General features: G+C 37.6%; 1 long non-coding RNA gene across 1 annotated transcript in view; it reads left to right on the forward strand.

The window, feature by feature from the left end:
• Nucleotides 1-8,862: 8,862 nt before the first annotated feature.
• Nucleotides 8,863-23,329, forward strand: part of LOC125691690 (uncharacterized) — a 170,339-nt gene continuing 155,872 nt past the window's right edge. Inside the window, exon 1 of the long non-coding RNA XR_007376219.1 lies at nt 8,863-8,926. This is a non-coding gene — a long non-coding RNA (uncharacterized LOC125691690). The remainder of the gene's footprint in view (nt 8,927-23,329) is intronic.

Here is a 23,329-nt window from a genome sequence, read left to right on the forward strand (position 1 = left end):
ATACCATCGGCATCTGCTTCTGATATTGTGCACCAACATAAGAAAACAGGAGGCATTACTTTGGGAGCAGCCCTCTTAAAATGTGCAGTGAGATAAATGCTGTTATTATGGAAATCCTATTAGCGAGTCCCTGTGTACTGTGCCTGTAGCACAGATTTATTAACATACCGTTCTGTAGTTCCTTTCATGAAGACTGTTTTACCTCCTATGAAATATTGTTCAATAATGCCATTAATAAACGTATCTAATTGCAGCATATAACTGAAAGCCTGAATGGCTTGAAATGGATTTGAAGAGAAGTGGGATTATTGCAGTGGGATGTATTGAACAACATATATTGTATGTCCCTAATTTTTCATACTACTGTATGTCAGGAGAAAGAACATTTAGTACATAGTCAGGCACTTAATGAAAAGAGCAAGTCTTTTTATAAGGAGTTGTCAGTAGATGGCAATGTGACTATTTTATACAGACTTTTTATTTCATCTGTAGCTTAAGACTTGTCATCATCTTCATTTGCTGCTCAAATTACTATATATATATATGTTTTTTTGTTTTTTTTTTAATGCTCAGGGTCCTTTAAAACTGTACTTTAAGTAATTGATAGTTACAAATGGAAACCATGGCCTAAAATTTCCAAAAGTGATCAAAGTTGATTGAATTTTCTAATGGTCGGGGTTGAATAAAAATCATGCCACATAATGTGCTATCAGTAAACAGATTACTGCTCTTATGCCTCACGTTGCTACAGACTCAGTAAACCCATGTTTTATTGATTGCTAGACACTTTAGCCATAACTCATCCAAAAGTATGGTGCTTATAATGAGCACCAGAAGGAATAACAAAAATAAACATGTTCTTGTGCTGTCAACAGTACAGCCAGTGTAAGGATTACTGGTGTTTCTTCTTTCCTCTCTTCCCTCTTCACAGTGGCTCTAGCTAGGGAGAAATAAAGGTTTGGGACATGAAGTTCATCAAATGGCATTACATTAGATATTACTGTCATATAAAACATGAGTGACTACAGTAAAAACGTATGTGTTTAGTTGTTAGTTGCTGCTGTTGCTGTTAATATTTTATGCCACAGCAGTGCTGAGAAACATAACGCATTAGATATGTGGAAAATGACTTGGAAAAAATGTAGTAATAGTCTTCTTCAGGATCTGTTTTTTTTTTTTTAATAGTGACATGGGTTGAAAAGGCCAAGTTGCTATTGTTTCCTTACGTTATGAGGTGACCGACTCATGCTTGTATTTACAAAATAAATATAGTAAAATGTTTCAGAAGGTAAAAAACTTACAAATCTGTTTTGTAGAGCTTTTTTGTTAAGCTTTTTTTGACCAAAAGCTTTGCCTTTGGTCACTGCCTTCAGTAGGACTTTACTTAGGAACAGTCCATTTCATTACCGTGTTCTTGTTTAGAAATCATACTGCAGTGCAATGCAGCAGCCTGTCCCTGTTCACAGCACTCTTATCCCTGAGTCTAAAGGCTGTTTGTTGCATTTAATCAGCCTGTAATGGGTCTCCACCACTATATCTGTATTCACAAGCTTTTGTTGGAGGTTTAGGAAGATGCAGCATTAGCTGTGCCTACTGTGCTGTTCACATTCAGTAGATTGCCATAAAGGCTCCAATGAACGCTGAGGTCCCTCAGGAAGTTACAAACCTAGCTACTCAGCTCTTCCTTTTCTGTTAGGTTGTTCATACATAGAAGAAACCTCTATTTTTACAGTACTGTTCTAGTGCTGCCCTAGACATGGTTCACACTCTCTCATAGCTTGCATGGCCACTGGCGAGTGAAGGTGCTGGTTCTGAGGTGACCCTACCATGCCAGGCCTGCTGTGGGAAGAGGACAAGGCTTAAGGAGCTCCTCGCTTGGCTCCTGGAACTCTGGAAGCAGGCTGGCTGTTCCACAGGAAAGTTTGCCCAGAACAAGTTGCTGCAGGGAGCAGCTGTCGAGCATGAAGTGTTTTGGGGTACTGAAGCAATTATGACAGCTGCTCACTACTGGAAGTTGAATTATTCTTTGATCTCTTAAAGGAATAAATCCTTTCACTGTAGCCTGAACACTAAACTGTTGTTTTTGGCTCCTTGCTTCTATTGGCTGGCTTTACTAGTGTGCTTGTGGGGGAGGAGAAGTTGCTTAAATTCGTCAGGTATTTCTTAGTTGTTCACAGTGAATGTATCTTCTTTTCCTAAATGCAGCAGGAATGAATAATAAAGGGTAGTTTTCTCCCAACTTGTAATTTCCATTCAATCCTGTACCCAAGGAAGTCTATTTCTGTTCTCAAGGCCAGACCTACAGTTGTTTTTCTGCCTTCCTGGTGGTTTTCTGCCTACATGTACCAACACATCTACCTTCTGTCAGTACGGGACCCTACGTTTTCAATCAATGCCCTGGGCCTTCCCGCATGGTTTTCTGTTGTTTCAGCTGCTTTACTCTATTAAAGATCTTAATTCCTCTGAACAAAGGGCTGCTGGCATGCACAAAGTCTGGTTTCCTGTGGATCAGAGGCAGACTTGCTGGCAGCCATTAACACCTTCCAGCACAATGTTCTTCAGCAGCCTGAGGCTTGGAAACCCACTGCTTGGATTTAAAATCCTTCCATGTGAATGCATCTGCCAGGATGCCTGCCTGGTCTTTGCCTGCTAGCTGCCTGTGGAACAGGCATCCTTAAAGGACCTCTGAGAGGTCAAAAGGTTTGATCAGGACTTCTGTTTCATGCTGCCTATTAGGTAAATAACATATCTGAATGGTTGCTTTAGATCTTTGGTTTGCCCAATGCCTGTAGCATACTTTTGCTTTTTGTAAATAGATTTGAAAATATAAAATCATATATAGGTATGCTCTTTTAACCCCAAAACCCCGCCAGTGTCCTGAAGTCTCAGCAATTATCTGCCTAAGTCACTTAGAACAGGATATTCTGTCTACCAAATGATATATTTCTGATTATTCTTAAATGTGGATTCTGGAAAGAGTCATAGATGACCAGTCTTCAAAGGGTAAGCAATGATTAAATAACAGGAAATATTCCAATTTTTTGCCATGTCAATGGAAATGATTATGCCAGCAGTTTTTTTTTTTTTTTTTTTTTTTCCTATGAATGTTCCTACTGTAATATTAAAAATAAAAGAAAAGACCCAATGACCCTCCTTCCTTACCAGGCTCCTGGGAGCAATCCTTAAGAAATTCATGAGAAGGGTGCAGAATTATATGTAATTTGGACTTCCTGAATGGTTGAACACGAACTCCTCCTATATTGTTAGGAGCTGAAGACTGTGTCTTATGTCATCCCACTGCTAATGTTTCATAGCCATGTAATAGGATTTTCGATTTAACTTATACGCTTAATGTCATGAAGCATTAATTATTATCCATTCTTTGGAAAAGAGAGAGATTTTAAAAATATACATACATAGTGTTAGAAGAAAAACTCTTACCTGGAACTTCCACTGATCTTTCGCCAGAGTTTGGTAAAACATATTTTTGTTCTTCTTCTTACAGAAGTTCTGTCATTATGTTTAGACTGAGAATGGCTGTTTCCAAGATCAGTCACCTTCTTAGGCTCAGTGTACTACAACCATGGCCGTGGTATGCTCACCAAAATTTAAAAGGTGGGAAATGTCTTAATGTAGCTCTTTGCCTATTGGTTTTGAACTAATAAATATTGATTCTCAGTCTTCTGAGGGAAGACTGACCCACATCATTAACTCCTTACTTTAGGAGTATTCTTTTCTCAGTAAGAAAAACTTAAAATATTGAAACAAAACTACAAAGAAATCCCCATGGAAACTCATTTTGGATATTCAAAATCATACAGTTATCTCATTATAAAGTATCATTTATGCTGACAAAATAGCTCCTGTGCTTTGTGTGTGTTATGTAGAGGTTATAAAAATTGGATGCATTTGACATATCTAATTCAATATTCTCATTAATTCCTTTCAGTGAATGTTTTAATGCCAATCATGCAGAACTTATTAAAATATGTCAAGTTCTTGTTAAATATCATAAAATTGTATTACAATAAAAGCAAAATGCTTGCTTAAAAAATTCAAGCAATATAAGTGAACTCATACAAATAAACATTACAAAAATTTCATGCAGAAAAATGTGTGAATAACAAAAAAGCTTTCATCAGATAATCACACTTCTCTGCTTTCATGATTCACCTGGAGATTAAAGATGGGCCTTCTCCAGAAAATGTCGGATTTTTATTTTTCATGGGAAGAAATCAAATGCTTCCCATTAATTTCAATATGCATTTTAGTTATCTGAAGTGGAGGGTTTTTTGTTGCTTTTAAACTAGAGATTTCAGTATTATCCAGTGTTTGAAGTTAGGGATTGAGAGAGATGCAAGTAGAAGGGGGGAAATATACTCCAAAACCATATGCAAATATTAATGCATTTTCTTTGATCTTGTATGAAAAATATTGTAGACTTCTAAGGGCTAGAAATGTCACAGATAAAATCAGCATCCTTTATAATGGTGAACACTGCTTTCATCACTTTCTTGACTTACCAGTATTCTGACTTAAGGTCTTCCAGTTCTGAGACTTGATTTCATAATTTACACATTTAGTCCAGCAGGCGTTAGATCTTGCCACTTCTTCAGTTTCTTTTTAGTCTTTAGATCCATCATTTAATGGGTGGAGAACAGAGAGACAACATCTAAAGATGTGTTTAGAAGAGGAATGGGAAAGCTTCACTTTTTATTATCAACTTGCCTCCTGCCAAGAGATATTTCTGTAAATCAGACCAAAGTGTAAATAGATCATGTAGTCTTCTTGTTACTACTGTAGTCTTAGAGGAGTCTGGAATATTTTCCATACAGGTATATTTCAAAGGATGAAGCTGGATGTACTCATAAGCAGCAACTCTCAAAACGCAATCTGAGGATTGCTGTCTCTTCCCACTGGGATCCTCTTGATATTTTTCTGGTTCCTCTTTTATCCTGCTTTTTAAAGTATTACATACAGCTGACAGATTCTTCCCATTCCACTCTCCCAACAAGTTACGCTTGCAGATACGCATTAATGTTTTATGCCAAGGAGTGGGAATGGAATGTGAGTCAGTGAATTAAAAAAAAACACAAACTTACCATAAACTATTACTGTCTCTCAAAGGAAGTGGACTAAGATTTTAAGAAAAAATTCCTTAATTGGGATTCTCCAAAATGTGAAAATTATGATATATGCAGAAAAAAAGGCTTAATTTCAACAAAAATATCCTGTTGGATCACATAACTTCAAGATTCCATACTGAAAATATGACTGATATCCTGCTGATTTTTCATTCTACCTTATTCTTAGTTCACTGGTTAAGCAGTATCTGATCCCTCAGAGTCTCGAGCAGTGATTTCTACTCCTTGGATTACTAATATCTAACCATGGATGTTTTTCAGCTCCGTTCCCTCTTTTGAGAATTTTGAAGTATGTCAGAACCAGACTACTCTCTCTACCCCAAAACAAACAACTCAAACTCCACTATCCCTAAAATACCATTTCTATGCTATTGAATTGGCATTCAGTTCTTTCCACATTGGTGATAACTACTGTAGCTTCACCAAGGGCAAACTTTTTCTGACAGACTTGGTTGCCTTTTATGATGGAGTTACAGCATCAGTGAATAAAGGAAAAGGAACTGATGCCATCTACCTGTTTTTGACACTGTCCGGCACAATATCTGGGTTGCCAAACTGGATTAAAAATTGATTTGAAGAAAGTTGACTGGATAAGGGATTGGCTGGAGGTCACACGCAGAGTTGCGGTCAATGGCTTAATGTTCAAATGAGGACCAGTGATAAGTGACATTCCTCAGGGATCCATGCTGGGACTGATGGGAGACAGGACAGTGGGACTGAGTACACCCTCAGCAAGTTTGTAGATGACACCAAGCCGAGTGCTGCAGCTGACATGCTACAAGGAAGGGATGCCATCTAAGAAGATCTGGTCAGGCTTGAGAGGCGGGCCCATGCCAACCTCATAGAATTGAACAGGGCCAAGTGCAAGGTCTTATACTTGGGTCAGGGCAATCCCAAGCACAGATAAAGGCTGGGTGGAGAAGGGCTTGAGTGCGGCCCTGAGGAGAAGGGTTTTGGGGTTGTCAGTTGATGAAAGACTCAACATGAGCCAGCAGTGTGTGCTTGCGGCCCAGTAGGCCAATTGTATCCTGGTTTGCATTGAGAGAAGCGTGAGCAGCAGGTTGAGGGAGGTGATTTTGCCCTTCATGAGACCTCACCTGGAGTGTTGAGTCCAGTTCTTGGGAACCCAACACAAGAAGGAGATAAAGCTCTTCCGTCTGGAGAAGAGAAGGCTCTAAGAAGGACCTTATATGAGCCTGCCAGTATCAGAAAGGGGCCTACAGGAAAGCTGGGGGGTGACCTTTTAGAAGGACAGGTAGCAACAGGATGAGGGGAAATGGCTTTAAATTGGAAAAGGGTAGATCTAGACTGGACATTAGGATGGAATTCTCTACTGTGAGGGTGGTGAAACGTTGGAACAATTGTAACTAGATAATTTTAAAGGTTCCTTCCAACCCAAACCATTCTACAGTTCATGTCTTCACACAAATAAACCTGAACCAGAATGCATGTGAGTGTGAGAGAACAGGTGTGCATGTACTGTGCAGTGTGTTAGTGACTTGGTCATGTGTCAGAGATACAAAAATCTTAACTTCGGATTCTGCTTGTGCCTAATGCAGGGTTGAAGTAGTATAGGAGCTGTTGATTTTGACCAGAACTTTCACCTTGTCTCATTTATCAGTGATGCTTTTGTAGGAAAAGTGATATTTTTCTGCAATTACTGTGGTTTTTCAAAGCTGTGTTTTCTAGGATAAAATCTATCATTAAAAAATTCTCAGTGTTATAAAATATTACAAGTATGTGAGTGTTGTCAAGGAGCAGCAGGACAACCCTGATGGAAGCTGAGTTGCAGTGCCTCTCGTGAAAGCATGGTAATGACCACGGGTCACTTGGCATTCTAATAGGGCTGATGGCCAGGACAGGTTTCCTGGAAGCTCAGGGGCTGCCTGATGTGGTAAGGTGATGTGTTGGGTCTCATCACAGTGGAAAGTGCAGCAGACAGGTCTGAGCACAGGTACTGCGCTGGGAAAAACATCGGGGTCCCTTGCAGAAGCTGATATGGACTTTTGGAGTGTAGATATGAGAGAGGATTGAGGGGCATCCTGGGTTGGGTTGTTAGGGCCTATTCTGTACCCTGAAGACCTTGACAACAGGGGGAAAAAATACAATTTTTAAATAATCTCCCTGATGTGCCTGGTTTGTTCATTTCTGTCAGAAATCTGCAGCTTCGCTCACAGTAAAGCAAGAAAAAACGCTTTTAAAAAAGCATGTTATGTGAACCAGTTATCTAAGGCAATATTATCATCTAAAATGTCTCTCCTAAACGAGGCTGATGGGGTTTGTGGGAAGCAGCAAGCAGAATGTGGTAGATGCATGACTGCCTGTACAAGAGTCTGTGTGATATTCATCACAAATTTATTCAGTGTGTGAGCTGGTCTTCTTCTGTGCTACTGATGCATACTTTCTTTTACAGGCTTTTTTTTGTACTCAAATACATGCTATTGCTCTTCAAAAGTCTGTGAGCACCATAGCAGCCTACTTTCAGTTCAGCTCATATGTAAGCTGATGTAGGAGAGGGCATGAATTTTAATAGCAAATAATTGGGATGATAAGGAGGACAATAAAAATGGTAGTAGCACTACCTCTGGTGCTACTAGGTAGTAGCAACAAAAGCAGTAGCAATACTAAGCAAGGAAGTTTCTGTTACAAAATTTGTTATCTTGTTCTCAACAACAGCTGTAAAATTATCAGGCTTAAAATTTAAAGAAGAAAAAGTCTAGCTTTTGTTGTGTCTGGTTCCCAACTGATACAACTGAACTGAGAGGGAAACATCAGTAGCACTCTGCCTGGAATAGACAAAAATATAGGGGAGGCCTTCTATAAAGCTTACTGTAATAGTTTTCCTGTCAAGACACTTTACATCAGTTGGGCAGAGCTGAGAAAAAAACAGAAACTGATGTTCTCACGAAGTATATCTTTCTGTGATGTACAATGTTATATAGATATATGATCTGATGATTTATTTGTAGCACATTTTAAAGGAATATACGTATTTTCTCTGTGGAAGAGCTGTGTTGTGGCATTCCTATAAGGGGGATTATCATGCTGCATGTAGTTGTAAAGAAGCCTCGATGCCCAAACTCAAAGGGTTTAATCTCCTAGTAACACTGATTTAAAGAGGTAACATAAATGATTAGTGGCCACAGATTTGTGGGGATTTTGTTTTTCAAGAAGGCAGTTTATCTTTTAGAATTCCCTGGAAAGGGTTCTCTTTTCTGATTCTACATTACCTCAGTCAAGACTTTAGGAATCCTTTTTGTGAAGACGGTGTGGGACTTGGCAGGTACGTGGCAGTTTCCAATCTGAAAGTGCACTCTGGAAATATATGTATTTAAATAAGGCTATTATGCTTAAAAACTTAATGGAATGGATCTGTTTCGAATTGTGAATTATTTATTCAAAAAAAGAAATCAAGTGGTATTAATAAATCCCCTTACTATCCCACTTCAGAACAGAACATGTGAGAATTAACAGTTGCAAAATGGAAAAATTCTACTGTTACTTATTTTTAGACTACTGCAGTAAATCGACCTTCTATCTTACCATATTCCTCTAAAGTCTAACTGTTTGCTTTTTCTGAACAAATGGAGGTGTATGGGAACTGTTGAGTCACAGGTTGAACCACTGATTGATCACCTGAGGAAAGGACTGAGTCAGCCCTGGGAGCACAGGTGAAGGTTGTAGACCCCTTTTAAAGGGCTGACGGGGACTGGGGAAGGTTTTCTTTCTGCAGATCCCTTTTCTGTGGAGTCTTTCCTGTGAACCTGGATCTTTGGATACAGGTAAGCGTTCCTTCCTACTTTTCTTCTTTTCCCATTTCCACCATGATAATCTTTCTAGTTGTAACAGGAGGCCTTTCAATGAGGAGGAAACTAAAACCATAAATCACCAACAATGACGTTCCTTGGAGGCTTTTTATTATGAGAATAATCTTTTCTAAAGATTAGTGGTTTTATTTTTTCCTTTGTATATGGAGTGAGTAAGAAAACAGGGTTACTGGTGATGCTGTTCATCTGAGTTTTGTGTTCTTAGGACACCAGTGTAGTTACATAAGTAAAACTGTTGGCAGTGTAGTTTGGCTTTTTTTTTTTTTTTTTTTTTTAAGAGAAGTTGCAAATTGTAGTTGAAGAACTGTTTCTTCAAGGAGAAGAACACATCTTGAATTTAGTTGCTTCTTTTTTGAATGCTGTGCTAAGAGCTGCTTATCTTGATCACCCAGGTGCATGAAAATGAAAAGTGGTGGTGGCCAAATCCTGTTTACCATGTTGTTAATGGCACTGAAAGCAGTAAGCAGAATTTAACTCATAGTTTTTTCACTAGTATTTGTGAGTCCCTTGAATATATGTGAAGCAAAGCCAGTCCCATCATTCCCCAGGACAGAATTGTCTGAGAAAGCCCTATAGACATGTGATAGGTGTGTTAATGGCACTAAAAAAAATACCTCCACACCACCCTTGGCATTCTCATCTGAAAGATGCTGTGAAATATTCATTAGCAGTATGATTTTTTTTTAATGGAATAGAGTGTGTATTCAGTATTAGTCATCAATTTCAAATGCCTTGTACGACCCGCACAGAGAAAAGACACTCTGCTCAGTTATTTCAGCTCTGAATTGCATTGTGCTAAGAGTTTAAATCATACCCTTTTGTCACTTTAATGCAAAGTGGATTTTTTTGTATTAAGGAACATAGACCAAGATGTGATTTAGGATAAGTCATGTCAAGATGTAGCTTCATATTAAATTCTTGGAGAACCTGGCTGAAGACCAACGTTAATGCGAAAAATGTCTTGAGTAGGAAGCTTTATGTCAAGCGAGGAAGACTGTATGGGTTCTCGCAGCCTCCAGAAGTGCGCTTGTCAGTTCTCCCCCAGCTAAGGAGTTACTGTTAAGTTGTAACCACTTAAAATCACCTTTCTGCTTAATACTGTGGTATACAGAGATTGTAATGTTCTGAAGGAAGTCACGAAAATAGAGATTTTTAGCCTGGAGGAATAGGATAGAATTTGTCTTACTATCAAAGGAATCCTTTTCTAAGAGGAGAAGCCATCAGAAAGTATAGCAGTTTGAATATAAAGCTGTACAAACCCTCAAACTTCAAGTATAAAGGAGTGTCAAATAGCTGATAGTTTTTCTTTCGTTTCCCCAGTTTTGATAGAAGGATCCTTCAGCTGATCAAATGTAGAGAGATGACAAGAAGTAATTTATACGGGATCATATTCACTATGTAAATGATTGCAGTGAAAGAAATGAAAGCTCACTTCTCCCGTGTACTTGCATATACAGCAGTTACTCATCGCATAATACTTATGGATGGATTCTCAGATTCTGACAGCGCATTAGGTACTGAGGTAAAAGCACAGGGGAAACGAATGAAAGGAATAGCGTGACTCTAAGATGTTGGTGCAGCCAAAGTATAACAGATTTGTCACTAGAGATAAAACAGTGTAATTCAAATATAAGAACGCTCCACCAAGAGGAAAAGAGTGAGGATTTTTCCTTTTCTTTCTTTTGACTTGATTTAAATGAATAACGTGAGGTTAGCTGTGTTGGGTGTGCTGGGCACCTTCTGTGATTAAAATTCACTGGGGTTGAGGCTGCTCTACTGGATTAGCTCTGAACCTTGAGGTTTCATGCTGCTGTTTTGTAAAAGGCAAACCAGCATGAATTCATTGTAGAAGTGGCCCAAAATATTCTGTTGCAAGTATTTTCTTTATTAAGATTATTGTCTGTGTGCTCTTTATAGGCAGTTCTGACTTCTTACCACTTTTTGCTGCATGAAAACAGAAACTTTCAGCTTTCAGCAAAAAGCTAGAAACCTTTGATTTGAAAATGCTGCTGTGCTGGCTCACAAGTGTTGTGCTCTACTAACGTGTCTGGTTCTCAGAAGCAAATGTAATTGAATTCTAGCTCTCATGAGGCTGAATTTATAACCTGTCTGGGGGATTGTTAATTCTGCTATTTCAGTATGATGAAACATACCAAAATTTTATGGGGCAGACAGGGAGCAAGACTCATATTTTGGCACCTTTTATGGGCACACACATGTGTACGCAGTATAATCAACTCTTATTTTAGAATGTGCAGAGACCTGAATCTTTTCACTTGAATTACACTTAACTGCCTTCTTCTCATACTGATAGATAGCGCTTGATGTGTAAGGGACAGGTTGTCATCAGATGAACTCCTTTTCATCATCACAAATAACTGTAGATGTGAAATATTACTCAATTTTCTTGAGCTAGGAAGGGAGCTTTATTTTAAGGGAAGGCTTTAAAAAAAAAAAAATTGTTTCAACATTTCAATCTTGTGTGAGATTGCACGTTGCTCTTACATGTCTTAACTCCAATGCTTTTGGGTAACCTACTAGTAGGTGGAAATTCAGCATACAAACTGCTTTTGAAAATATATTTTTAGATAGGATGTATTTGGTACCTCATTATAAGGTACCAAAGCATTATGAGACCTCATGGCTCTGCCTAAACTGCTAACAGGGAACACCTGGGATTGTTGGAATCTATAGGAGTGCATTGTGTCTGCGCACAGGCTGGTTGTGAACAGTGGAATAGGGAATCTAAGATTAATTGCAGTGATTATGTGTTTATTCTCAGATTTATTCCTTCATGTAAACACAGGCACTTCTGTAATGGAGCTGAGCTAACTGTGTATGTTTTGGTGAGGATTTTTGACTTTGTTACACTCTACAGGCCGTAACAGTGACTCAGTTTCTCAGGCAACAAAGGAATAATGAAGATAGGACATATTTACAGTCAGCTACTTTGGAATTTCTTCTATTCTCTTCTACTTAAATTGTGTATCCCATTCCCTCATTGCTGAAATTTTGACACAGAGAATAAGACAAATGTATGAGCACAATTCTTGACTTAATATTTGTTAAGATTCCTCTGACTTAAACTAGCAGTGTGAAGTTTTATTCTTTGAATGTAGGCACTCACTTGAACTATCCAAACGTCTCATCCTACTTCTCTGAAGTAGAATTGAGTGCATTAATTAATGCAGTAACATGCTTGGCTACTTATTTTATATTTGCTTGTCATGTTAATATTTTGACCAGATCTTTAAAGAAGTACAAATATGCAAATCTAACAGAGATTATAATGAAGATCTGTTGCTTGTTTGTTATTTGAAACAATGCAGGTATGTTACAGCAATTTAATTTGTACTAGGGAAAAAGAAATTTAAAAAAAGGTTTTCATCATGGAGTTTTTCTTAGACTAATTTTTTTTTCATGTTACCAGTTAAGATTGCAAGAAGAAATGCAGCAATCATCTTCATAGCAGAACAGCAACAAAGCTCTGCCAGGATGGGTGCCCATAGGTGCACTCTGAGTGACTGATGGCAGAAAGCAACACTCTGCAAGTTCCATGTGAGCAGTTACAAAAGAATAATTAATTTGACTAATGAAGGCCTCTTTCCTAGTTGTGAATAATCCATGTGAAAACTGTGTTTGCATTTGTTTAATTGCTATTTTAAAATAATGTCCCTAAACTTTAAGGAGGAAGTTCAGTTGTTCAGCTTGTCAGCTGCTCACTATGAGCATTTCCTGGAAGTACCCTGTGTTTGAGTGCCCCTGGTTGGTTTGGTCATGGTATTTTGTCTTGTGCATTTTCTGGTTACCTAGGTGGGGGATTTCCAGATTTGAAGCAATGTATCTTACTAAAGACAGTGGTTGTAATAAATAATACACAGGCAAGTTAAAGTGTCTTGATTGATATTATGGAAATGACTGTATCCTGTATTATCCTTAGTATGTTATTTTTAAAATTGGAATGAGATACCTTTTCTCTTTCTCATGCATTAGAAGGAGAAGTTAAGATGTATTAGAAGCACTGCTGAACCTGGAGTTCTTAGTGCTTTTTCTCTTTGTGGCTATTTCAGTAGCAGAGCGTTTTTGTATTGCAGAATGCTAGCTTGTATATTCATTTGAAGTGCATTTATGCTATTTTCTTATGAAAAAAATATAAAGCACTACTGAACATTACAGTTGGCCTTTAGCTATTCAGGGTTTATTGTATTTTCATTGTTCCTAAAAACATCAAAACAAATGGAAAGCCGACAACAAACAAAGCATCCTGTGGCTATGTTTTTGCTGGGTAGTATGCTTATTGAAGTCCAGACACAGCGTCCTCTTACACTGCTCCTAGATGATCTCAGTTCCTCCTTTGGAAAAGAGCTAATCTGTTTCATTCTGTTAGCTCGTACGACTGAAACACGCGTATTTTCTTTTGATTTTTAGCTTCTTGCTGGTTTAGATGCCATCACAGGGGAATCTATCACAGTGGACTGTATATTTTAAAGAACTATTCCTGCCACACACTCACACCAACAGCCTTTTATAATGAAGATTCTGAATTCTTATCTATTTGCTTTTCTTTGTGCAATGGGAGCATGAGAGAGACGTGAACAAGCAGAAGATTGTGAGATGGTTTTTAGGTGGTATCTACCTATGCCTTGAGTGCTGTTAGGCACAAGGTGAAGGCGAAGCAAAATACACACTCTTAAAAACATAAGAAAAATACTGCAGATGTGGAGGGGAGGTGGAGAAGGTTGGGAATGTTAATGGAAACACTTCTGGTGTAATGAGGGTCTTTTGGTGAGTGGCGATTCTATTGTCTGATGCCAACACAACAATGCACTGGCTACTTTGGCTGATATTTGAAGCACAATTAGCACTCGAGCTTTTTCTTTTGCTAGTAGAAAGCTAATCCCACTTTGATTATACCAAAAAAAAAAAAAAAAAAATCCAGTTCATTAAGTTGGCATTATTGAAATGCTTTATAGAGAGAGAAAACGCTTTTGGACTTAGTGCTTAGGCAGGTTAGGCTTCACTCTTTAACCTACTGGAAGACCCTGCTGTTTCTAGAGTGCAGTTTGTTGCCCTTTGGTTGTTAAGAAAATAGAGCATGTCACTGCATGTTTACATGGTGTTTATTATTTAGGACCAGCAAAGTATGTCAGGCATTGGCTGCAATCAGTTATTGTAAGTAGCATCTAATGATGTCAAGACTCTTCTTGGGATGTAGGTCTATGCTGTAGATTTTTTCCTGCATTAAATGAGAGGATTTAATCATTCATGATGCACTCCTACCAGCCAAGATGGTCCAGTTGTGCTGGAAAGTTTAATGTGCCTGGGAGAGGGCTTTTCTTTTGAGGTGGCTTGATTTCTTACTGAGAATGATTTTTGTGATTGAGTATTGCTAGATTTTATCCCGTGGCCTATGAATATGTCTAAAGTTTGTCTTATCATACTCCTTCTCTAAGTATCAAGCTTATGTCATGGCCTTGGATTGATCTCATGATATGCATGAGCACAGGGGTCATGTTCCCAGCCCTATGTTGTGCTGAAGTAAATGTCAGGACAAAGGACAGTGCTGACACAGATGATTCAGCTTTGCTCCTCTCTGCGTACCTCCCCAAAAAAATAGGGTGGAGCTCTCTCTTATTCTAGACAGTGGGAGGAAGAGGGGGAAAAAAAAAAAAAAGAACAGTGAAACTTGATAAAACTTTCACTGGCTTCGTGATTCATACAGACTAAAACAGCTCAGGGAATCTCAGAAATAGCTCTGAAGTACTTGTGTAGGTGGTTTTAAATCACAGGAGAGATAAGCTCTAATACATGATAGGCTTCTAGTCACAGTATGATAAGTTATTACTGTGATCTTCCATAAATTCCAAGGCAGGGGGAGGGAAGCTTGGCAACTACCAGTGTACATCTCTTTTGCATGAAACGCCTTTCTAACTGCAATATTTTGCATGCTCTCACAAACCAGTATTTGTTAGGTCCTGTTGGCTGTACCAGCAAAGTGGCAAGCAGCATACAAGAGACTCAATTCTGAGGACTGTATAAATCACCTGAGCATATCTTTAGATCATAGTTTGTTCATTTATTTATTTATTTATTTTTGTGAGAGCAAATGAATGCAATTTATACCAGTGCTATTAATGCTTCATCTAGCTGAGGTTACCTTTTCTTAATGCCACTTAAAAGTGTTGGAGTTTGTGTGGCTGCTAAGACAATAAGCTGGTCTTCTCTGTTTAGGAGCAGACTTTTTTTTTTTTTTTTTTTTTTTTTTCAACAAACAAACATAAATAACCGGCTTGGAAATGTTTTCTTCTGAGTCTGAACCATATAAGAAACGTAGAAAAGTGTGCCATTTTTCAGTTACTTCCAGGCAGAAATATGGATTTTAAAACACTTATATATTTATAGGTAAGATTTATGTGCCAAGCAGGTAACACAGAATGATTTACAGGCGATTAGAGCTTGTGCCACTAGAGTGACTTAAGGGCTTAAATCCTGCTTCACAGATGCTTTTGTCTCCTACATCTGGAATGATGACCCTCAGAAGGAAGTTAAAATCCTTGCTCGGATCATGGCTAGCACTTCACAGTGCTGCAGATTTCCTAATTGCTCCAGTAGGTTTTTTGTGATCTTAATCTCCTGAGCATGTCATTGTGAATCCACAGACATGCTGTTACATCAGATGAAGTGCTCTTCCAAGCCTTCAGGACATTTAGTGATGCAAATCTATTGCAGCTACATCATGTTAAGGTGGTGGCAAATTATGTCACTTGGAATCTGTGGAGCGCATATGGCAGTACAGAAGTGAAACGAAAAGATGTCAATAGAGCAATTTCAGAACCACAGCCATTTGATTATCAAGGTGATTATCAAAGACGCATTGAAAGTACTTGTAACTTGGTCCGTGTTACCAGATAACCTGTCTTCTGATCAATGGTTTAGTCTTCCTTATGTTAGACTTCGGAAAAAGAGTAAATATGCCCACTTGACTGAAATGTCACATCTACCATGTCTTTAGCAAAGAAGGAGCAATGTCATGTTCTCTAATTGGCAAAGATGTTAATTAAATTTATCTGCTAGGAGTTGTTTAACCTTAGTTTGAGTGATTGTGATTGCACGTGATTGGAAGAAGGTATGATTCAGCCACTCTCTGCTGCCCAATTAGCTCACTCTCCTTCAATTGGCAGAAGGTAAAACCTCGGAGGTTTTGAGAGCAAATTTATCAGGACAACTCTATTTTGTGTCAAGCACCTTGCACTAGGCAGAGGCAGCAATTGTAGAAGCTGGAAAATGGCAGCTGGAAACAAGTTTGTACACTGAAGGCTAGAAATCTAAAGGCTGGGAGTGCATGAGGTTTCCAATTAGGATTGAGTTCTTAGTATGGTTATCCCAGTAAAGGCCAGGGAAGAGACGTTCCTTGTCAGAAATTCTTCTGCGGGAGGGAAGAATGTAGAAGGAAAAGGAGGAGAGGTTGTTCTACCTGGTTAGAACTAAATGTAAGTTCATCTGAAATGTTACCATGTGGTATAAAGATGTGTGCATCTGCCCATCTAAAAGAAAGGAGTAGAGCAATAGAGGTGATACCTGACACAATTTTGAATTTGTATACGAAATGCACGTAGTCATTATTACCTAGAACCTAAGATAGTGAAATTTTTCAAAAAAATCATATTTTTTCTTATTGAACAGATGTTGAAAGAAAACGAAGAAGAAGAATAGTAAGAAAAATAAGGAAGTTGGTCTGTTTCACATTGTAATTACGCACTGAAGAGTAGTAAATAATGGTTTTGCATTTGCGTGATTCTTAAAGAATCATGAATATAATTTCTTATTTGTTGTAATGATCAAATTAAGAGTTGAGCAAGCACTACAATAAATAAATAAACACGGTCATTCATCTGTGATTACTAATTTGTAGATGAATTAACATTGCTCAGGCACAAACTTGTGTTTAATCTATTCCAGAAGATTTTAAGAGACTCAGTTTTCCTAACGCAATCTTTCTGGTGAGTTAACTCCAAATTGTAACTTGATTTTTCAGTGTACAATTTCAGTGTTCACAGAAACAGAAGGTCAAAGTTGTAAAGTTAATAATCTGGAATAAATTGCAGCGAAGCTAAATCTTGACTTCATTAGAAAATACATTATATGAAATAATAGCGCATTTCATTGGGAAAAAAAATCTAAAAATTATTTGCATAACTTCTGTAATAATCTTTCCTCCTTCCTCTAAGCAGTAACAATTAATCAGGCTGGGCTATCAAAAATTAATCTGTCTTTTTATAAAGATAATTACATTTCCAAATAGAAAACAACTTGTATAAAAGAAAGTGTAGTCTCAGATGAGCATGTTAGCATGGGAAAATGCTAACATTTTTCATAATCTGAATTAATTGATTCTAAAAATAAAATGAATATATAATTAGGTATATATAGATCCAAAGACCAATTTGAGTCTGTTAGATGCAAAGTTAACTGGCTTTTTAAACTGGAAATAATAATTTACTAGGGATTAATTTGAAACAAAATGATCTGGAAACCAAAATCTGTTTATGTAAGCAATACCTCTTGTTCATTACAACATTTTTACATTAAGATTCCATCCTGCTTATTTCAACATAATTGCAAAATTTAATTCATTCCAGTTTGATGAATTGATTGTAAGAATAGAATTGAAGCTTCAAGGGTGTTTTCTTTTTTTAACTTAGTGAAAAAACAATTTGGAATATCATCATGGGGATGATGATTTTCAGATGCGCAGACTAAGTCTCCTTTGGAGTCTCCTTCTCTGGAGATGTTCAAAGACCTGCCTGGATGCCCACCTGTGCGACCTGCTGTAGGGAGCCTGCTTTGGCAGGGGGGTTGCACTCGATGACCTCAGGAGGTCCCTTCCAACCCCTACAATTCTGTGAAGTGTTTAAACAGTGCAGCCATCCTCTTGTGAAGCACAGTGCTATCAGGTATTAGGGAGTCTTACAAAATTATAATTCATCTCACAATGCACCACTGAAATAAATATTGAAACTACTTAAAGATAAGATAGATTTCTTGAATGTGCTCAGACATGACAGATAATCCAAAAATTCTTCCTAATATTTTTGCTTAACTTGAAACATGAAGATTATTCTAATAGCTCATGAATGTTCTGTGATGATTTGGCAAAATATTTTTTTTTTTGTGTAATGTTATAACAATGTTCTGAGTGTGTAATGAAGCCAAACCAGAGATCAGCTTTTTCTCTTCATGTGCATGGCTTTTCTTTATATAGAAATGAGAAATTATGGGCCAGGAAGGAGCTGTTGTTTTCTTTTAGGGGAGGTCAGATCTGGGACCCTTGAATTTGGAGTCAGCATCCCATTAAAGAAATGTGCTCACCTGAGCCTGTGAGGACTGGATGTGTTTTTTTCCTTCTGTTTGCAATACACTGAACTATGTCAGGTGTCTCTGAAGCTTTCATGCATTGATTGTAACAACCTGTGACTATACCAGATGGAAAAGAGAAAAAACAGATTTTACAAGATGCTTTAATGGTGCAGAGTGGGGTGGTACATGCTCTGACAGACAGCTTCTTACATCTCAGTTCTTTCTAGATTGCTCCTCGGGGTTGATGGCCTCCAGGTAATTTTGGGAGTAGTGGCTTACACAACATTGTTGAATGGGCTGTGAATGTATTTTGTTGGAGAGCTCAAAATAGGTGCTAGGTCTCTAGAGCTGCTAATTTCCCCTCCCTTGAAGGTCATGGTTAGCATACCTGTAAAATGGAGCAGCCCAACATCTCTAATGAGTTTCTTTCAAGTTAGTTCTTGTAGGAAAACTTGTAAGTACTTCTCAGGAAATGAACAAACTTTATAGATTCAGGAGGTCCTTAAAAAAAAAAAGTCATATTTGGTCTTTTAATTTATTCATTGAAAATATATTAACACAAACAAAATGTCGCAAGCAAACCTCTTAAGAGATGATTTGCATTTTGCCTGAAAGAAAATAAATCAACAATTGGCTGTTGCAGACATTAAAAGTACCACTTGAATTGTGACACTGCTGTGAAATTAAATATAAATGCTTAAGAGATCCAAAGAACATGGAAGCTTTCAAGAAGGTGGAATTTTAATTCGTGATTTCTGGAAAGAGAATACATAAATAATAAACAATTGGGAAGTAGTCCAACTCCTTTGGAAAATTATTTTCTTGCTTTAGCTTCTGTCTGCCCAATGTTTACATTCAGAATAACAGCTAAAAGGTAGTGTGAAAGGTAATGTCTTAGAAGGCTGTGAGAATTAAGCAATGTGAGGTGGATAATAAAATTAAGCTGTTTTTTGGAGTATGGTTTAATGGACAAGATGAATAATGACTTTGTTTCAAAGTTAAACTGTTACTTCCAGTGAGATTTGAGCACTTTTACAAAATTCTGACTTCGGGTCACTGATAGTGTGCTCTGTTGGTTGTTATCAGAAGCAGTGTAATACAAGAACTTCAACTGTGAATTTTTGGCTATTTGGTTGTGTGTTTTTTTTTGGTTTTTTTTTTTTTTTTTTTTTTGTCTTGAATGTGAAGTTGAAAAGATGTTTTTTCCAATATTTGGGGGAAAAAAGCCAAAAAAAAAAAAAAAAAAAAACTGTATGAGAGCAGCTGAGTCAGGGCCTGAACCTCTGATTGATCACCTGAGGCGAGCCATGAGTCAGCCAGAGGAGCACAGGTGAAGGCAATTCCTAGACCTATTTAAGAGCTGGCTACCAGTGGGGGAGGATTTCTTCTGGAGATCTGCTCTGCTGGTGTTTTGTGAGTGAGCCCAGGATAGGGGTAAGCCTTCTATTTATTCTTTTTTGTTTTCTTAGTCTGCTTTGCTGAACTCTTGTTTATTTTGTGATTGTAATATCCTATTATTCTTTGATTATACACAAACAAACAAAACAAAAAAACAAAACAGCAAAAAGGAATTCAATCTTCTTGTTTTATGTATCATATATTAATTAATTTGTAGAAGTCATCCACTGTAACATTTGTTATCATCATTGAAGATTTGGATTCTGGAATTTCCTAAGCCTTTTTCAGAGGAGTGATCAACCCAGTTTATACCTTTTTTTTTTTTTTTTTTTTTATAGCTTTGATGTGAATGAAACAAGTATTTTCTGGTGTATTTTGCTGACAACTTTCTTCTTAAATTTATTTGAAGAGATTTAAAGGCATTGAGAAAATCAAAGTCTAGATGGAGAGAGGAAAAACTAGAGAAATGAGGCTTATCAGCAAATGCCTGTCAATATTGGAAATTATTTTATATCCAGTTAGAATATCGTTTGAAATATAACTTGGCATGTTTTTGTAAATATTTGATTAGTCACCCAGAAAATAAAACAGAAAATAGGTAACAGGACCTCAGAAAGTAAGATAAAGAAACATGCAATTAATTTCACTGACAAACTACAATTAAAAAAAAAAAGATTAAGTGTTTAAAATCCATTGAGTACAACACCGAAGACATTTACATGATCAACTATTTACTTAATACCACAAAGGACTCACTGAGTATGAGTAATAATTAGTGTGTGAACTAGTGTAATAGTCTTCTATTGTAAAAAGCTTTAGCAAAGCCCTTGACACTGTCTCCCACTGTATTCTCCTGGAGAATCTGGCTGCTCGTAGGTTGGACAGGTGCAGTCATTGCTGAGAAAAGAATTGGCTGGATGTCTGGAACCAGAGAGTGGTGGTGAATGGAGTTAAATGCAGCTGATGTTCCCCCAGTGACTTTTGGCCAGGAAAGCGAATCTCTTTGGTGTTGTCCTAGGTTATTGTAAAAGGAATGTGATTTTATTTTGTAGATTCTTCCTCTTTTATGTAACATGCCAGAGGTTTGCTCTTGCAGCGTGGTGCAGGCGTTGTCATTTGTGGCTAGGATTTATTTGTTATGTCATTAATCATCCTTCTGTGTATGACTGAGACTGAAATGCATGGCTTGCTTATCCTGTGCATTGTGAACACTGTATGCAAGTCCATGAGATAGCACTTGAACTTTATCTATCAGAATGACTTGAAGCCTGAGCAATTTAGTCTAGAACAGCAGAGCTAATTAGCTGGGGACAGGTTTGTATTAATAATGCTGCACAGATCTTTCAGTGCCTTCAATCAGCGTTGCCCATGCTGTTCAGGCAACCATGTAGTTCAGTGCATGCTAGCCTTGTATTAAACACAACCACCTGTTATGTCCCCTGCTTACTTGCTGCAGCAAACAAACAAAAAACCGATATTGAAGATCACATCTGAAGAAGGTGTATGTCTGTTTAGGTGGAAGATCTGATATATGATGCAGCCATTTTTTGGAAGTGTTAAATCTAACTGAACAAAAAATCATGCAAAAGTGACTGAGAAAGAACCAAGCCCTAAGTGAGAATACCAGTTGCTCATACTGTTACATTCCAAGTAACAAAATTAAAATTGCTCTCAAGGATGAGAATTTACGATGATAATGGAACTGCATGTAGATCATAGTCTATCTTGCCCAAATTCTCAGCCTGATTGAAAAAGTTACTTTTAAGATTCTCAAGATGAAATTCATTTTAAGTATAATTCTGTATATCTTCTGTATTCTTGTGCAGCCCATTTTGTTCAGTTTTGTGCTACAGCTCTCAGCCATGGAATACGTTATCCATTGTACTGATTCATTTTATCATTGTCTTTCTGGAGTTGAAATGCTTCTCTCTGGTAAATTCAGTCTGGTATTTACTTAGACCGTTGTTTTAGTGTAAATAAGCACTGAAGATGGTGTTACTTCCTACTCTGTAAAATTTTGCTTGAATATAGACAGTTCTGAGAAGAACCTAAATTACCTGAAGACAATGGCAGCCATGTGCCTTCCAAATGATGATTGCTATCCTGAGAAGAATTACATCCTGCGTAGCAGTTTTTCCCTAGTGTGCATTTCTTCCATTTTTTAGGATGGACGTTAGACAGGGACAGTGGTTATAGTAGCTGCTAATGCCCAATCCCAGACTCTCGTATCTAGTGAGCTATGGCAGAATTTGTGTTTGGAATGGCTCAAACAGCAAGAGCAAGATGGAAAAAGCACTATTTATCTGAGGCACCAAGCAAAACTATGAAATTCTAAGGGGATAATGGCAGTTTCGCTATGAATAAAATATTCATGTTGCTAACTTGCATAAAACAAAAGATGGAGTGTTTTCTGCAGGGAAATTACTTTATCTGATGAGCTCCATTTATGCATGATAGAGTTTTAAATTTTTGAAAACCCCTTTGGTTATTTTTTTTCTTTTTAAAAATTCCAGCGGTTTTAATTTTAGGCTTACAAACAGATGTAAAATTTCTTGCTGAAAGGGTCTTATTCTTTTTAAAGCCATATTTATTACATTCAGCAAAAACAGAATTGGTTCTGTCAATGCCAGTGAATACAAAATCAATATTTAAATGTGCAGTCTCATAGACTTCATGTTACGAAGTAGATATTTCAATTTAAAAATGACCTATAATAAAATGTGTCTTCATTTACTTCCAGCACATTTTTAATATTCTTCCCCTTGTGAACTCTGCTGCAAAGATTCTAATTTTGCACCAGGTGACTGCAAAGCAATCGGCTGCAAGTGGAGCTGTAGTGATGTTCCTCTGTACTGCCCCAGGGATATGGGTGTTGCCCAGGTTTATACTTCTGTGGTAATCTGATTGTGTAGCCCAGGCAAAAGCTCTGCACTTACTTTTTGGCAAGTCTTCTCTTAATTTTATTTTTTCCAGTCCCCTCTGGTAGGGAAAAGTAGTAAATTGAATAAGTTTCACAGTTTATGTTTTTCTTTCTTTCTCTCTTTTATTTTTTTTTTCTTTCCCATTTGAGCTGAACTTCATAGAATCATAGAGTGGCTGGGTTTGAAAAGGACTATAATGATTATCTAGTTTCAACCCTCCTGGTACGTGAAGGGAAATTCATGCATAACTCTCCAAGAAATTCAACTTTTAGCTGAATATATCACTGGATTATGTGGTCTGGTAGGCCTTGCTCTATGCTTATTTTGAAGGATCAAAATATCAGGGTTCCTTGTTTCAAAGGCAAACTCTGGAGATACTGGTGTAGATACTGCTTGAACACTGTGGAGCCTTGATGTAGAGCTGAAGTCGGTATAATAAAAGTAGGTCTGCTGAGCAAATGGAGATATTTGGTCCTGACCTTCCCTGAGACGTTCGTACTCCTGTGTTGTTTCTGCATTGTTACGAGCAGGTTCTTGAAGATCTCATCATCACTGATCCTACTGAATTTTGGCCAGGATATCAAACTCAAAACCCTCCAAATTGCTTCTGCCAAATTTTGTGCATTATGGTACTACAGGTAACATTGCATTTCAGCAGCTGACACTGATTTTGTTAGCATAT

Source organism: Lagopus muta, chromosome 4, assembly GCF_023343835.1.
Source record: "Lagopus muta isolate bLagMut1 chromosome 4, bLagMut1 primary, whole genome shotgun sequence".
NCBI classification, from domain to species: Eukaryota; Metazoa; Chordata; class Aves; order Galliformes; family Phasianidae; genus Lagopus; species Lagopus muta.